Below are 17,135 nucleotides of genomic sequence, written 5' to 3' on the forward strand. Positions count from 1 at the left end.
TCTGAGCGTGTGTGCCCTCACATTTCTTCATTTTGCTGCCAGCTTCTTCCTCTTAGCTGCAGCCTGTGTGCTCCGATGGCAGGCAGCCACGGCTCAGGTTCTCCATCATAAAGCAGCGGAAACCCCTTCTGTCCATTGTTTGAAAGCTCTGCCGATGGCACGGCGACCGCAGCCCTCAGCGGTGCATATTTTAAAATGTTCTGTGTAACGTTAATAGAAAACGAGTGCCGAGGTCTCCCTCGAATGACTTTCCAGCACATTAGTGCCAGGAAGCCGTTCATTTTAATGTCAGTGCTGTATTAGCTGCTGCTATATTGTGTTTTGACTGTAACTATCCCAGCATTTACTCTAAATATACACACAGCATTCTTCCTCTGTCGAGCGTAACTTTAAGGCATAGTTAAGTAATTACTGGAGATTTTAAAATAAACACATCCGGTGCACAGACTCGGTTTTGTTAACAGCACGGCCGTTACCACCCTTTCATGGTGTACATCTAGCGCTGTATAACACTTGAGTGGAACATGACACATGAGCTCTTTCCAGAATGAGGTGGAGTGCTGCTCAGGGCTTCTGTCCTGCATCTCTGCGCCACGATATCCTTCATATTTGACTCCGTCTCAGTTTAAAGGACCTTTTTTAGGCCCTGGTGTCCCGGTTACTCAAGCAGGTTGGCATGTATGGTATGTGACCGCAGTGCTGTGTGAGATTTAAATCTGGCCATGTCATGCCCCTTCATTTTCTTCTCTTCCTGTGTTGCTTTGGTGCAGAAATACATTAATGAAAATACTTCAGGAAATGATAAGCAGACATCACTATCAATCAAAAACAGAAGTGAGGCATGCTGCATTGGGTCATACTCGTAATGGATTTCTCGGAAGGAGCATTTGAAACAGAATCAACCATGTCTTTGTACACAAGCAGTCATTTTATCTTTTTAAGGATAGAGTAAATTCATTATGTTGGGTCAAAGTGTCAAATCTTTAAACATGACTGAGAGTTTACAGGCATGCTAGTGACTTTGTGAGGCGAAATGTTGAGTAAAATTACTCATGACAGTTTTTGTCCTATTGCACAATGGCTGTCGTATAGGGAAACAAATGAAGTGTTAAAATATTCATGGATAGACAGAGATGGCAGCAAATTAAAAGATTATGTATGGCTCGCAGATTTAAAGGTGGGGTAGGCAGGGGCGGCTTAGCCTTCCCAAATATTTGTGTCACTGCATCCTGGTAAAATAAAAATATAATGTATAATGTTTGTGTCTTTGACATTAGCACTGCTATGCAGCCACCTGTGCCCTGTACTACGAAGCCAGTTCAAACCCTGGATATGTTTGAGTTATCTAAACTAACCCTAACAAACGAGATCTCGGCGCTGGTTAATATCAACTCGGTAAATCAAGTAGCTAGGGCTTCTCTCACCCGCTGAGAGCGCTGTTACAGGCTTGGCCTGTCACTTTAAGAGTAGCAGCCGCAAGGGGTTGTGGGTTTTGGAGTCTGTGTGTGTGTGAAATGTGATGGCCAAGGCGAAGTGCGGAGTTATGGAGAGAGAGACGAAAGTATAGAGAAAGTGGTCAGAAAAGGAATAGTATCTAGTCTGTATGTATGTAATACAGTGTCAATATAGCTTGAAGGACGTGAATAAACGGAGGTTCTTCCCACGGCACCCGAACGCCTCGTTTCCATCCTCTTTCCCCTCGAAATGTCTGGGCAGCTGGTTACCGGCTGACAACGAGCCAAGTCAGAAACCACCGGTGTGTATTCGAAACTAGGTTTCGGTGCCGAGATACCGTTGATAGTAAAAAGGTAACATTGGGGGCTCGTCCGAGATTTTTTTTTTTCTACGGGGGAGAAGAGTGGAATGGATTTAATGGCAGCGTTCGGAGCTAACGCTAATGCTAATCACAGACTGAGACATGCTGATGCAGCTAACGGAAAAAGCCCACGGAAAAGCTCTAATCCATTCTGTGTGAATATTGATGAGGCTGGTCGAAGTAAGGTGGACATGTTTGACCAGACAATTATGGATGATACTGGATATGGGGACTGCACCAACCCCTTTCTGACTAGCATGGAGCTAACGCTAACCAGAGCCGCAAGCTACGCCACGCCGCCGGAACCATCACTGGCGCCAACTAACCCTTTCATCATGCCGACAAAGGAGCAAGTACAGCCAAATAGTGAGTTTCTAACCTCCTTTCCACCTAAATGTGACCGTTTAATGAGCATGGCATCAACTTCAGCTAAACCAGCTCATCCTTTCACCTCCATGGACTATAGCCACTCTATGCCAACCATCCCAAGTTACTCAGCTCAGTCACAGTGCCTTCAGCCGCCAGTGTCACCATTAACACCCTGTATGCAGCAGCCTGCCACACTGCCTTGTAAAGTACAAGCTCACACATGCTCAGCTGTGCACTGTGGGACCGCACCTGGCCAGTGTGAGTGTGATCAGCCTAACATGAGGAGAGCTTGGTCTGAACCACGCAGCTCTGCAGCTCGTGCAGCACACAGAGAGGACTATATGGACACAAGTGATGAAGATGAACACCGTGGACACAGAGAGAGAATACCAACATTACGCCCAAGCCAGTTTGATGGGGCTGGCTCATGGAGAGGCTTCCTCTTCCATTTTGAAGGATGTGCTGAGGCTAACCACTGGTCAGAGAGGACTATGGCTGTGCATCTCAGATTCAGCTTGACTGGACCCGCTGCTGCCATCATCCACAAGAACCCCAGATCTGCTCGCTGGAGTTATCAGCGGATGGTGAGTGAGATTGAGGCGGCCTACGGACCGTGTTCAGAGCATGCTGCTGCCATGGGCATTGAACTGAGACAGAGAGTCAGAGGACCGGGAGAGGCCCTGCACCTGTTAAGAGACGACATCTATGAAAAAGTTTCAATTGTGTATGCTGACCGTAATGAGTCGGAGCAGGACGTCATCAGTGTGGAGATTTTCACCAACGCCCTTGCCGATGCAGAAGTGATCCAAAGACTACTGGAGGATAAGCCGCGCACCTTGGCTAGAGCCTACGAGATAGCCCACAGGTATGAAGCCACCAGACGAGCTGCCAGAGCCGCCACACAGCTAATGCAGTCTGGTTATCGCAATGCTGCAGAGCGGAGACCCAGGGCAGCTATGGTGCACGGAAATGCTAATGTTTCCGCCTGTATGGAGGCTTTCGGGGTGGCTGACGAGTGGGCTGCGGAGCCCACTAGCACCCAGAGTAAAGCACCGAGATTTAACCAGCAGTGGTCGCCTAACAGAGCTAAACCTGTACAAATGAACTCTAGAGAAGTCATCTGCCACAACTGCTCTGGTGTGGGGCACATACAAAGGAACTGTCCCTCTTCCCGAAAACACAAACAGCATGCACCTAATAGCACTCCAGCTCCTGACTCAGGTTCGGTGGTCACATGCAATAAAGGCTCTGATGATGACATGAGTATCCGGATACTGATACAGGGACATGAACTGTGTGCTCTGCTCGACTCTGGCGCTCGGAGGAATGTACTCCCCCTCCGCCACTTCAACGCCATTCCTGTTGAAGCGAGGCCTCAAATCCAGCCATCCATCGTACAAGTGTTACAAGGCATCGGTCCTGAGGGCATCGCTGTCCGAGGGGAAGTCAACCTGCCAGTTCAAGCTGGAAGCAAGGTAACCAATGTGAACTTTATTATTGCAGACACAGCTGAAAATACAGAGGTTATCCTGGGGCACCCTTTTCTGCTGCAGTCACATGCTCACTTGGACTATGGTCGCAGGGAAATCACCCTCTTCGGGGAGAGAGTGCCTCGCTCAAAACCCAGCAGACAGCCTGAAGTGCACCTCGTCAGGGTATCCCGCACAACAGTATTAGAGTCGGGGTGTGAGTATGTGGTGCCTGGTACTGCCCGCCTTCGCTCTGCTGTTAATAAAGATATGATGCTGACCCCCACTAAAGGCTTCATTGAGAGACAGCACGTCCTGGCAGCTCGCGTTGTTGTACACACCCGGCAGTCCTCCAACATTCCCATGCGGATTTACAATCCTGGTCCTGCATCTGTTACTCTGAAGAGAGGGGTGGTGGTCGGAGTTCTTCAGCCAGCTGAGGTGTTGGGAGAAGTGGATCTCCATCCGACCAAGTCCCCAGTAACATCAGACCCCAATGACTTTCCTGTTATATCTGTGCCCAGTCATCTACAGGACATGTATGCAGAGAGCTGTGCTCACCTGTCTGAGGAGGACAGAGCCGGGCTAGCTCACGTGCTACGGAGGTTCGGTGATGTGTTCTCCACCGGGCCCACTGACCTTGGCCGCACCAGCTTAGTGCAGCATGACATACAGACTACTCCTGGGCAGCCTGTGAAGCAGCCGCCACGCAGAATGGCCAGAGACAAACAGATTGCTGCAGATCTGCAGGTACAGCAGAGCCTGGAGTCTGGTGTAGCTCGTCCCAGCAACAGCAGCTGGGCTGCACCTATCGTCATGGTGAGGAAGAAAGACCAAAGCCCGCGATTATGTGTGGATTACAGACCCCTTAACGAAAGGACTATTAAAGATGCCTATCCCCTGCCACGTATTCAGGACACTCTGGACACACTGTCCACTGCCAGGTACTTCAGTACACTAGACTTGACTTCAGGCTACTGGCAGGTGGAATTGACACCAAGGGCCCGCAAAGCCGCAGCTTTCTGCACTCGCAAGGGGCTATTTGAATGGAACGTCATGCCCTTTGGACTTTGCAATGCACCGGCCACGTTTCAGAGGCTAATGGACAGAGTATTAGCGGGATTGCAGTGGGAGACCTGTTTGGTGTATCTCGATGACATCATCGTCCTGGGGCGGGACGGTTCCGAAATGCTAAGCCGGCTCAGTGAAGTGTTCGCCAGGCTACGAGGAGCTAACCTGAAGCTGAAACCGTCAAAGTGCTGCCTTTTCCGGGAGAAGGTGGGTTACCTTGGCCACATTGTCTCAGCCCAGGGTGTGTCTACTGATCCAGAGAAGGTGAAGAAAGTGGCAGAGTGGCCTACGCCTCGTAACATCTCTGAGGTACGTCAGTTTGTGGGCCTGGCATCATATTACAGACGCTTTGTGGAAAACTTTGCTACAATAGCTAAACCTCTTCACGAGCTGACCAAAAAGTATGCACGATTTAATTGGACAGAGGAATGCCAGGAGGCATTCACAGAGCTGAAAGGACGACTGTCAACAGCTCCTGTCCTAGGCTACCCCCTTGACAGCGGCGAGATGCTTCTCGACACCGATGCTAGTGACTGGGGAATCGGAGCAGTCCTCTCCCAAATCCAGGGGGGTGAGGAGAGGGTGCTAGCCTATGGAAGCAGGAGGTTGTCAACCACAGAACAAAACTATTGCACCACCAGACGCGAACTTCTGGCAGGCGTGGAGTTTGCCTGTCACTTCAGACAATACCTGCTTGGCAGACCATTCACTCTCCGGACTGATCACAGCAGCCTGCGCTGGTTAACCAGGTTAAAAGAACCAGAGGGACAGCTGGCCCGCTGGCTGGAGAAGCTGGCAGAGTATGATTTTCAGGTGGTTTATCGACCGGGGAGACACCACCAAAATGCAGATGCACTTTCCAGGAGGCCCTGCAGGGAGTCGTGCCCCTGCACAGTGCCAGAGCATGACAGCGAGCGACACCAGGATAAGGGGGTCCAGTGTGACCTGACAGACAGTACAGCTGAAGTTGCCATATGTACTCACACAGAGCATCCTCTAGTGGGGGTAGCTGAGCCGGAGTTTCCTCCAGTGGGGGTAGAGGATGCCTGCAGTGACAACAATAACAGCTATGACCTGCTAAATCCAAGCATCAACTTGGTGAGTGATATTCCCAACACCAGTTTATTCTCTGGTTGGACTCAAGAACAGCTGAGAATGGCTCAGGAATCTGACCCTGACATTGCACCAGTAAAAAAGTGGATGGATGAAGGGAGACGCCGGCTGCCATATGCAGACATAGCACACTTCAGCCCCGCTACCAAATCATACTGGGCACAGGGGAATAGACTTTACCAGAAAGATGGAGTGCTAATGAGGAAATATTATAGCACTGAAGGAACAACGTTTTACCCCCAGATCGTGCTGCCTCATATGTACCGCAGTTCAGTGATGGAGCAGATGCATGATGGTCCTGTGGGAGGCCATTTTGGAGTAGAAAGAACTCTCACACGCCTGCAAACCAGATATTTCTGGTATAACATGAAAGACGATGTCACACTCTGGTGCCGCACCTGCCCCAGCTGTGCTGCTAAAGCTCGCCCGAAGAAAACTCCTCGAGCGGCTATGGGCACGGTGCGAGTCGGTGCCCCCATGGAGAGGATTGCAGTTGATGTGATGGGCCCTTTAAATGAAACAGAGAGACACAATAGCTACATACTAGTAGTGCAAGACTACTTCAGTAAGTGGGTAGAAGCCTATCCAATCCCAGACCAGCAAGCATCCACGGTGGCAGAAAAGATCGCCTCTGAGTGGGTGTGTAGGTACGGAGCTCCCCAGTGCTTGCACAGTGACCAGGGCACAAATTTCGAGTCAGCTGTTTTCCAGGGGATGTGCGAGCTGCTGGGGATTGACAAGACTCGAACTACCCCATTTCACCCACAGTCTGATGGACAGGTAGAGCGCTTTAATGCCACTCTGCAGAAAATCCTGGCTACCACTGCAGACAGATGTCACTGGGACTGGGATCTCATGATGCCTTATGCACTCATGGCTTATAGAGCAACTCGACACAGCTCCACCGGATTGACACCAAATATGATGCTTTTTGGAAAAGAAGTCACTGAGCCAGTCGACCTGGTCGCTGGTTTGCCACCTGACAATGACAATATCGACACTAACACCCCCCCTCAATATGTCATGAAACTGAGAGAACGTCTGGAGCTGTCTCACCAGCTGGCACGAGAAGCTCTTGGGAAATCTGTTGAGCGAGCTAAAAAACAGTATGACAAAAACATTTGTCAAACCCAACACAAAGTGGGAGATGCAGTCTGGCACCTGATTAAAGGCACCAAAAGGGTTTAAAAACAAGGTACGAAAGTTTCTGCCATCCTACGAGGGCCCTTACTTCATTGTAGGCATGTTGGATGACCTGATCTATAGACTCAAAAAGAGCCCCAGAGCCAAAGTCAAAGTTGTCCACCATGACAAGCTCAAGCCTTATTATTCCAGGACCCAATTAGACAACAGCTGGGTGTTCAAAGACACAGAAGCCTGGGCGCCTGTCGAGGTGCCGCCCCCTCAGCCAGACCTCAACTCATCTGACACAGTCATCGGGCCTCTCCACCTGTGGGACCCCCCATCAGACGCAGAGGATCTAGCTGTGGAGACCCTCCAGGACCCAGGTTCTTCACCGCCAGTTACGCCGAGCAGCAGCGGGCTTCATGACAGACTTCCTCGGACTCAGCGCCCTTCCAGGGCCCCGGCCAGTGGTCCCCTACGGATTTCTACCCCTCTACAGAGACCCCAACGACTCTGCAGAGCTCCTGACATGTTAGGTGACTGGGTCAGTCACTAGGGTTTGTTAAAGTTGAACCTGAGTCAGGGTGTCAGCAGGTTAGTTCCTAACTCAGTAAAAGAAAAAGAAAAAAAAGAGTTCCAGAGTAATTCTATGCTCTTAAGCTAAAGTTATTTAATTATATTGTTATACATCCACAGTTTGTGGTTCTATTTCATTTAGTTGCCTGTGGTAATGAGTAATGTGTTTACTGCTTTGACACTTGATGCAGGATGTAACTGGTTAGAGAAACCAAACAGATGGTAAGATTGCTTGTTGTTGTTTGACAATTGTAATGCCTAAGAGCCACATCATATAGAGTAAAGTCACAGTGTTTAATTTAACCCGGGTTGATTAACTACATCACAGTATGTTATGTACATCAGTATGTGTGTTTATACACCTTTGAAACGTTGAAAAAAAGGATCTATGCAGTATGCTTCGTGGATATTGTTCTGGACATTGCCTCATGATTCAAGCTGTTTCCACAGCAAGGAAGACGCCTTCAAGGACTGTGGGAAATGGGGATTATTGTGGGGAATGTGTTGCCATTAATGTTTCATGCTTTCCTTTTATAATGTTTATATGCTGAAGTGATGTTAAAGGTTGCTTTATCATCATCCAGAGTGGGGGTAGTGTTACAGGCTTGGCCTGTCACTTTAAGAGTAGCAGCCGCAAGGGGTTGTGGGTTTTGGAGTCTGTGTGTGTGTGAAATGTGATGGCCAAGGCGAAGTGCGGAGTTATGGAGAGAGAGACGAAAGTATAGAGAAAGTGGTCAGAAAAGGAATAGTATCTAGTCTGTATGTATGTAATACAGTGTCAATATAGCTTGAAGGACGTGAATAAACGGAGGTTCTTCCCACGGCACCCGAACGCCTCGTTTCCATCCTCTTTCCCCTCGAAATGTCTGGGCAGCTGGTTACCGGCTGACAACGAGCCAAGTCAGAAACCACCGGTGTGTATTCGAAACTACGGTTTCGGTGCCGAGATACCGTTGATAGTAAAAAGGTAACGGCGCGTTCACGTGAAAGGGGTGGAGTTAGCAACATTTGACCAATCACAAACAGGGACAAGTGTACTGACAGCGCAGCGTCATACTTCATTAATGAAAAGTAAACTAATATTAGACAAATATGAACTTTAAAGTTCATATTTGTCTAATATTAGTCATCCATGACTTAAACAAAAAGAATCCAGGATACAAGCCACCTGCAAGGTGAATACAGAACAACTGGTTAAACTGGCGCACTCATAACGTGCAGGGCTGGAGTGACTTTTGCTGTTGGGACTCGGGTTTGAGTCCAGCATGAACTTTTTTGTTATTTTCATGTTATTTTCACACTGAATATTATGTAGTTTGAATAGAAGATTCCTAATATTGTTTGCTGAGACCAAGATTAATGACCCATCAGCATTTTAAAGTCTAAATATCCCTGCACATGCAGCAATGACATTTCTGCTGCTATCTTTGCAAAACGAGTTAACAGTCACATGTGATCTGGATGAGTGCTGCAGAATGCCGTTTCTATAAGGGATGTATGTGTGTGTCTTTCATATTAAACATGATCGCTGGTAGATAGCCACAGAAGATGTAACACAGTTTAATCTGGGCGGATCCCATTTTCCATGGGCGAATCACAGTTTACCTGAGAGGATCACAGTTTAACACAGCTGAAGACTTCTCCACGCTGCTTTCAAACTCTGAGTAAACAACGTGCGCTTCACTGGGAGGCTGTCTGCAGGTGTACACATGTCTCAGATGGACTTGGTATCACATTAAGAACGATATTCAGTGATAATTCGGGCAACAATAGCTGGTTTTAAGGATTTATTCGAGCGGATCACAGTTTAACACAGCTGAAGACTTCTCCACGCTGCTTTCAAACTGTGAGTAAACAACGTGTGCTTCACTTGGAGGCTGTCTGAAGGTGTACACAGGTCTCAGATGGACTTGGTATCACATTAAGAACGATATTCAGTGATAAGTCTGCCAACAATAGCTGGTTTAAATGATTTGTTGGAGCTCGCAATGTTTTGAACAGACATGCCCATGTCAACTCGTTTTTCTTTTTGTAGTCCTCGCTGTTCGCGTCCGGATATCGCCATCGTAACCACAACCTCACACACTGGTACTGAATGTGCATCAAAGTGTTCCTATCCAGCCAAATATACCAACAGATGTATGTAAACGACAGAAGAAGCGATCGAAATGTGTATTTCAGTCGAAGGCCACGCCTCCACATCTGTTAACCAGTTGATCGGGGAACCAGTTAAACCGGAACACCGGCCCGAACCGAAAGATTCACAGGCTCATGTATGCAGCGAAGTACATTTCAAATTTCCGGACGACTACTCTGAGAGTATGATAAAACATAACATGGGATTTATGGAACAACCATTACTTAATGGAGATGCAGTACCATCGGTCTTTCTGGTGTCATCACCGACCAGGACACCAGTTCGGCCAGTTGAGAAATTGCCCTCTGCAAGTGTGAAGCGACGGAGGAGCAGAAGTAGTGCTCGGAGTAACGGCCCCTACACACGGCGGCGTGCGTTGCCGCTTCAACGCTTCTGCCCATTCACTTTGAATGGGGTGACGTCACGATTCGCCGAACTGCATTCTGGTAGTAAAGCATAGCTTCTCTCGAGGTGCTCGCTGCAAAAGTAGAGCAATGTTCTACTTTTGCCGCCTCGACGGAGGCGTCAGCCAATCAAATCCCTCGTATGTAAATCTGACAGTACAAGCAGTAGCCAATCAAACCGGCTGTATGTTGGGAGAGCCAGACCGCAGTTATTTCCCATATGTCAACAAAAGGAGGAGAAAATTATCGTGGCGGTAGGGAACATACAGGGATACAAACCGGAGGAGCCAGGCATGGGGGGAGGTGGCAGAGACAGTGGGGGAAACTGGTAGGTTTTCGCTTGTTTGGGGAGTTTATATCCAGTGTACTTCGTTTGAATGGACAGCTAGCAAGCATAGACAGTATATTTAGCCAGCATGGATGTAGCATGAATGCTTTGCTTTGTATGTCCGGGGCGGGACATTCATGTGGTTGGTTGTTGGTCGGGCTGCTCGCGTTGATTCCCCAAGCTCAAGACACGCCCACCCGCCAAGCGGCAACGCACGCCGCCGTGTGTAGGGGCCGTAAGAATAAGGTATGTTATAGCGCATTTCCATTGCAGCGGCTAGTCCCGTTTTAACGTCCTTTAGCGTCCAGGCCAGGACAGTTTTTGGTGGCCTTTCCATATAGCGTAGTACCGGCTAGTGTGTATTTTCCCCCAGTTTTTTCCGAAAAATCGTGATTCTATGGCCAGGGACAACGAAGCTGAGTATGCTAAGGGAGGGAATCGCTAGCAAGGGTGGTACTACATGCATACATATAGTATCTTATATCATCTTCCCATTATACACACATGCATTTCCAATCATTTGGACTACCTATGTTGCAAATGTATTATCTCTTCAATTTACACACGGCATCTATTGCACGTCTGTCCGTCCTGGGAGAGGGATCCCTCCTCTGTTGCTCTCCCTGAGGTTTCTCCCATGTTCCCTTTAAACTGGGGGTTTTCTTCGGAAGTTTTTCCTTGTACGATGTGAGGGTCTACGGACAGAGGGTGTCGTATTGTCATACTGATAACACATCAAAACTTCTTCCTCTGCTGACGAGTCCGAACTCAAATATTCAGCCATGTTTCCGTGTGTTGACAAAGTGAACGCATGGATGACGTCACGACCATCACGTGACTACTGAAAATGGCAAAAATGGCGGCGGCCAGACGGAATATAAAGGTTTTGATAAAAAAGAGCTATAAAATCATTATTTACCGGGGAATATCGCTGATTTCTTCAGGGTATGGTTTAAACATAATGTTTCACTAAATACTGAAGTTTTGATTAATTATCTAATGAGTGGACCATTCCTTTAAAGTAATACTTCTGCATAGGCCTACAGTATGTGACACTGTGAGTGTTGCACGGCCAGATACGGCTGGAGAAGCTGACTCAGATAAGGAAATATATGATATATTATGATATTATATGATCGATGATCTGATTGATGATGTAATATGAATGATAAGTTCGACACGTCGGCGTCTTCTCTGCATACAGCAGTTTAAACTGTATTTCCTTTATCCTGTAATATGACTTGATAGATTTAAACTCTGCACACTGAGCTCTGATTTTTCAGCAGGCGGTGCTTTCACTGAGTTGATCTCTTTTCTATAGACGCCGGAGGCGGGCAGCGTCAGGTAAAAAAAAGTGATTTAGCCTTCCCAAACCTGAGCCTCACGTGCCGCCTATGGGGGTAGGTAAGTTTGAGAAACCGGCTCCAGTGCGCTAGAATTTGAAAATACACAACCGGAGAAAATCTGCCACTTCCTTACAGAGCCCCTCCTCCAACACAAACGAACGCGCACATGACCAATGAGGGCACGAGATAAGTTTGTGCCCCGATGGTAGGCTGACAGGCAGGTAGGCCAGGTTGTACTTTTTACAGTATTACGGCTTCTACAGATGACATTTTTTATGGATTTTTTGTCAAAGCACTTTAGATATTCATTGCTATCGGGATGTTAAGAGCATTCCATGGAATATAACAAAAAGTGTATCTCGAGCCGGTTTCTGAAACTTACCTACCCCACCTTTAATGTAACATTACTCATATTAAAATAAACACAAACGTACATTGTTTTTCTCTTGGTTTCATATCTTATCTAGTAATGTTTCATATTTTATCGTATGTATCTTGTACGTAACGTCACGTAATGGTTTTCCAACTACAGAATGGAGTTTCCTGCACCTAATTGCATGACAGTAATGGATGGATACAAGCATCCGATTCTCTTATACGGATCTTCTTAAAATTCAGTTAAAATGTGCGAGACATTTATATATTTTTTAATATGATCAGGTTAATCCTCTTGTGTATTGTGTTAGCTTGCTAACCTATTAGCTTAATGTAAAGCGAATGTTAAGGGTTTGACCTGATGATGGTGCTCAAATTAAATGAAGCAGAGACAAAAATGACAGGCTTTCAGCTACATAGGGTTTCATTGCTTTAATGATGTAGATTAGTTTCGCCATTAAAAAGAGGGATTTCCAAGTTTTATTGGTGTCTGTTAAAGCCATTGTTTCCTCAGTCGTCTGTGAATTCACTGTCTTGGTATTCAACCTGGCATCCACTACACTCAGCTTTCATCGAAGCCAATCCCCCCAGTCTGGCACCAGTCGAAGTATTACAGTAACATCCTGTCCTCTCCTCACAAAGAATGCTTGTTTTGGCATACATTTGGATGTGCTCTCCATTAGAGGCTTTAACACTCTCGGCCATTGTATTATCGGCTCTCATTAATGACTGTCAGGACGCGGGAGGAAGGTCTCTCTGCCAGACATAGAGCTGGATACTTGACACTGCTGCTAATCTTCGCCTGCTTGAAATACCAAGAAGGTGAACAGAGGTACAGACAGAGAGAGAGAACGAGTGTTGAAATGATGATGATTAATGGCGGTGAAGTGGTTTCAGGGCATCTTGTAGAGCAGTGAAACAGAGCCTGAGTAATCACGTGTTGGAGTGATTTCTGTATGCTTTACATCTCATGCATTTCTTTCCATCCTTACCAAATTGTGGGGGTTTTTCAGGGTCTTTCTTTTTCTCCGTACCAACAATTGGGGAAATAAGCTTGTTTTTCTTAGTGGTTAGAGTTAGGGTTAGGGTTGGGGTATCACTCCTCTCATTCTCTTCTTACACTCAGCATGAAAACGTATGTCCCAAAACGTTTGGAAAAGCATCAAAATCTAAAAAAATATGTAAATATTAAACTTGCACTTTGTGGTAAACATTGTTTAAAGGTATCTTGGAAAAAGCTAGTATTTTCTTTGAAACCTAATACACCAGCTACTACAAATGGGTTAGTGTTTCCCATCCTGGGGCTCAGGACCACCCATGGGGTCATATGATAAATCAGAGGGGTTGGGAATATTAACTGAATACTTTAAGAAGGAACACATAGAAAATGATATCCTAATGTTTCTCATACTCTGCTTTATATCTGACATTATGCATTGTTTAACTCTCTAGAATTTAAAAAGTGAAACTTGGAGAAGTGAAAATCAATCTTAAGTAGACCTGCACAAATTATTCCTTAACACAACTGTAAAGACGGGAACCGCAGAGTCAGATGTCTTCAACAGAACATTGACTAGTATAAGTTAATAGCTGTTAACCTTTGTATAAAATGACCCGAGAAGTGATGAAGCATCTGGATTTAAAGACTCATGTGAGAACTGGACCCCCCGGTCATTTCCTCTCAAACACCTGTGTTTAAAATCTGTTCTTGATAGAGTCAGGATAATTTGACCAGTCAACCAGATCCTGTGTATCTGCAAAATGTGAGAGGTGGAGCGCGCCATTAGCTTGGAGTGGTTGGGGGGGCGCGTGGGGTCAGCACAGCGCTCATTCTGATGCTAATAGCCTGCAGCTCCGTATGGCACATTCTAGCATTGGGTAAAGCTTTGGTTTCCTGTGTAACACTACACAAGCTCATGCATTACCTACAATTCAATGTGAAGCTTCTAGCTTTGAGACAAACTAGCCTGGCAGATGATAGTGATTGGAGGCGTTATTGCGATTCATTCTACAAGTTCTGTTTTCTGTTGCCTTTATAATGAGCTGGTCCCGGGCCCAAACCCTCGGGAGCAACATAATCACAGTTTAATGAGCTGTATCAGGACCAGCGCCGAGAGCGGAGGGATTTATAAAGTTCCTGACGAGGCAACAGGCCCCGAGGAACCCGTTACCCCGAATGCTCCCATAACCCAACATCTGGGTCCAATGTCAATAAAACACCATTTGTTTGACCGTTATTTACGCCTTTGTTGGGATTGGCCAATCCAGTTCATTTTATATCACCGAATTGGATCCAAATAATGAACGGCTGAAGTGTTAAATTGCTTCAGTTTTCTTCTGAGGCGGGTCTCCAACAGCAGTACCGCCGATGGTGAAGGTTACCCGGGACAAACAGCATTATATTTAAATTCGATTACTTCGGCATTTTGATTAGAATATAATTTGTCATTATTAAATTAAAGTTTATTTGTTTTTTCTTACCCCGTTGTTTTCTTTTCATTACAATGCAACTCTTCCCATGTAGAGACTGCAAACTTCTTTTGAAAACAAAAACATAATATTAGGTTGGGGAAGAATACAACTGAATTGCGATTTCTTGGATTATTGACATATTGTCATCGACCAGATTTGTGGTGTCGATGCAATAAAGCTTACAAAGTAGTGTATAAAAAAAACTCACATACAAATTTTAGAGTAAAGGTCAATTGTGTACCCCCAATTTATAACACATAATGCTGCAGTGGATGATTTTGGGCACTTGATATTCCTGGAAGTACAGTAACTTTTTTGTCACATCAAGTAGACCAGGAACTACTTTATTGTAATGCAATGCAAATAACACTCAGCTTACTTTTAAGGCTAACACAGTGTGGGCCTTAACTTGTGCTACTGTCTCTCCCGCACACACACGTCTGAAATGTCACACTCTCCACAGCCAGGTCAGGATGTATTCTGGTTCCCTGAAAGTGGAAACTGACTGGAAGTAGACCCTTCCCCCGAGGCAGCTCTCTGAGCCACCGACAGCCAAGAAGTATAAAAGGACAGACTCTGTGTTTGTACAAGTGTTCCACGAAGAACCAGACCCAGACATATTTCTGAATGAGCCGAAGTGACGGATGATTTTTGGGAAACAACTTCTTTCCACTCTGAAGGGCAGATTCCAGTGTCTTCAGACGCCTGCCTCACGTCTCAGGAATCCATCTGCAGGAGCTACTGTTCTACACCTGTGGCCTTGCATACTTTCCTAGAGTCCTTTTGGATGTTTATGCAGAGTGACTTAATCCCTAATGGACATCTATGATGATGGCATTCATGGCTGCGATTACATTTTTGATGCAACCGATGAAACAACTAGACCACCCGCTCCCAGGTTTATTTGACATTGCGACACCTAATTGATTATAAAAGCAAACGAAATGTAAACTGCATTTTTTGTATCTCGGATCTGTTGTTGCTCTCTCTTCACGTCTTTGGGTTTGGAAGGGAGAAGACAGAAAGCTATGAGCAATCGGCTCCACCACACTGCGGATCTATACAAATTGATAACATGTGTATAAGGAGGAAACTTGATACTGAGTGTACGGCCCAAACACAGGCCACCTGCTGCGGTCTTTTGGATAGAGTTTATCTCCCACCACAGTCAGGGCCTTTCTGATTCAGACAGTTCAAATGAGGACACCCTGGCCAAAGTCCACATGTCAATCAATCGACTTGTTCAATCCAAAGTCTGAAGGTTTGGCCATAGTAGAAATGTAGGTTTATGTAAACAGAACATTGTCCTAAATGCACTTAATTTATTTTGAAGGGGAAAGTACTTTATGGAAAGTTTTTTAATCATGGTTTTTAATATAAAGATATTCCAATAGGTGTTCTCTCCGTGGAGTTTTTGTTGTGTGTTGTTGGCAAGACACAGTTTTACATTCTTCTGGATAATGGACACTCCTTTTGGGCAGCCAAATTGACCCATATGTCATTTGGGGGATTTCATTAAATGTCTCTGGCTGTAGTCATTAACTGTCTTCGGTTAGCTCTTTAGCCAAACATGAGCTTATGAGCTAAATGCAATTACCCTGTCCTCTCCTTTACAACATGTTCTCTTTTCAACAGTTTGTACATATCTGCTCGTAGTGCAGTGGAACATTCTTGGGAGAATTAGCTTAAAAAACCTCTGTCTCTCAGACTCCCGCTGCAGTAAAGAGAGACAGGCCCGAGGCGGCTGCCAGCTACCACACACACAACTGTGCTTGTCACTCCCGGGACAGCACAGCCAGTGGCTTGGACAGTACACAGATAAGATAACACACAGCCCAGCCACTTCCCCTTTTCCCACATTTATCAAAACGAGGTCCAGCATGTGAACTGTGCATACAGAACAGTATGTCTACCGTGGTGTCTGTCATCAGCCACCTGAACACTGAAACATGTGACATGTTGCAACCCCTATAGCGTCAGAGCCATAGACTGTATTTCCATGCTGCTTTAGGTGAGACTGTGGTTTGCACAGCTACCTGACAAAGAGCCACGTTGTAGCAAGAATAGTTATAACCTTTCAAACTAGGTTTTTGTTTAGAGATACACACTTTGTCTGGTCTGACACACTATAAGTATGTGGACTGCATTGAAACACACATCCAGATTCACATTGTACATTGGTGGTTTAATGCAGGAATCAAACCAAACAAACTGTCTTCACGTGGCATTTATTCAGGTGATCTGAGTATGTCAAAGGCTTATTGATACGTGTGAGGTTTGTGAGATCTCTCCACCTAGCGGAGAGTATACCGTTTTTTTAATATATAAAAAAGGTTGTGTACCACATGGGCTTAACAGTTTTCAGGTATTTTTCCTAATTATTGAGATTTTAGCATACTATCTCTAACCTGTTAAACAATTCAACATCATTTATATTGCTTTTAAGGAATATATGAATATGGGCAAAATCGCTCTTCTCACATACTCTGAATGGCCCATAAAATACCAAAAGAAAAGCAATCAATCTCTGAGCA

The sequence above is a fragment of the Pseudochaenichthys georgianus genome, chromosome 23 (genome assembly GCF_902827115.2).
Source record: "Pseudochaenichthys georgianus chromosome 23, fPseGeo1.2, whole genome shotgun sequence".
Taxonomy (NCBI): Eukaryota; Metazoa; Chordata; class Actinopteri; order Perciformes; family Channichthyidae; genus Pseudochaenichthys; species Pseudochaenichthys georgianus.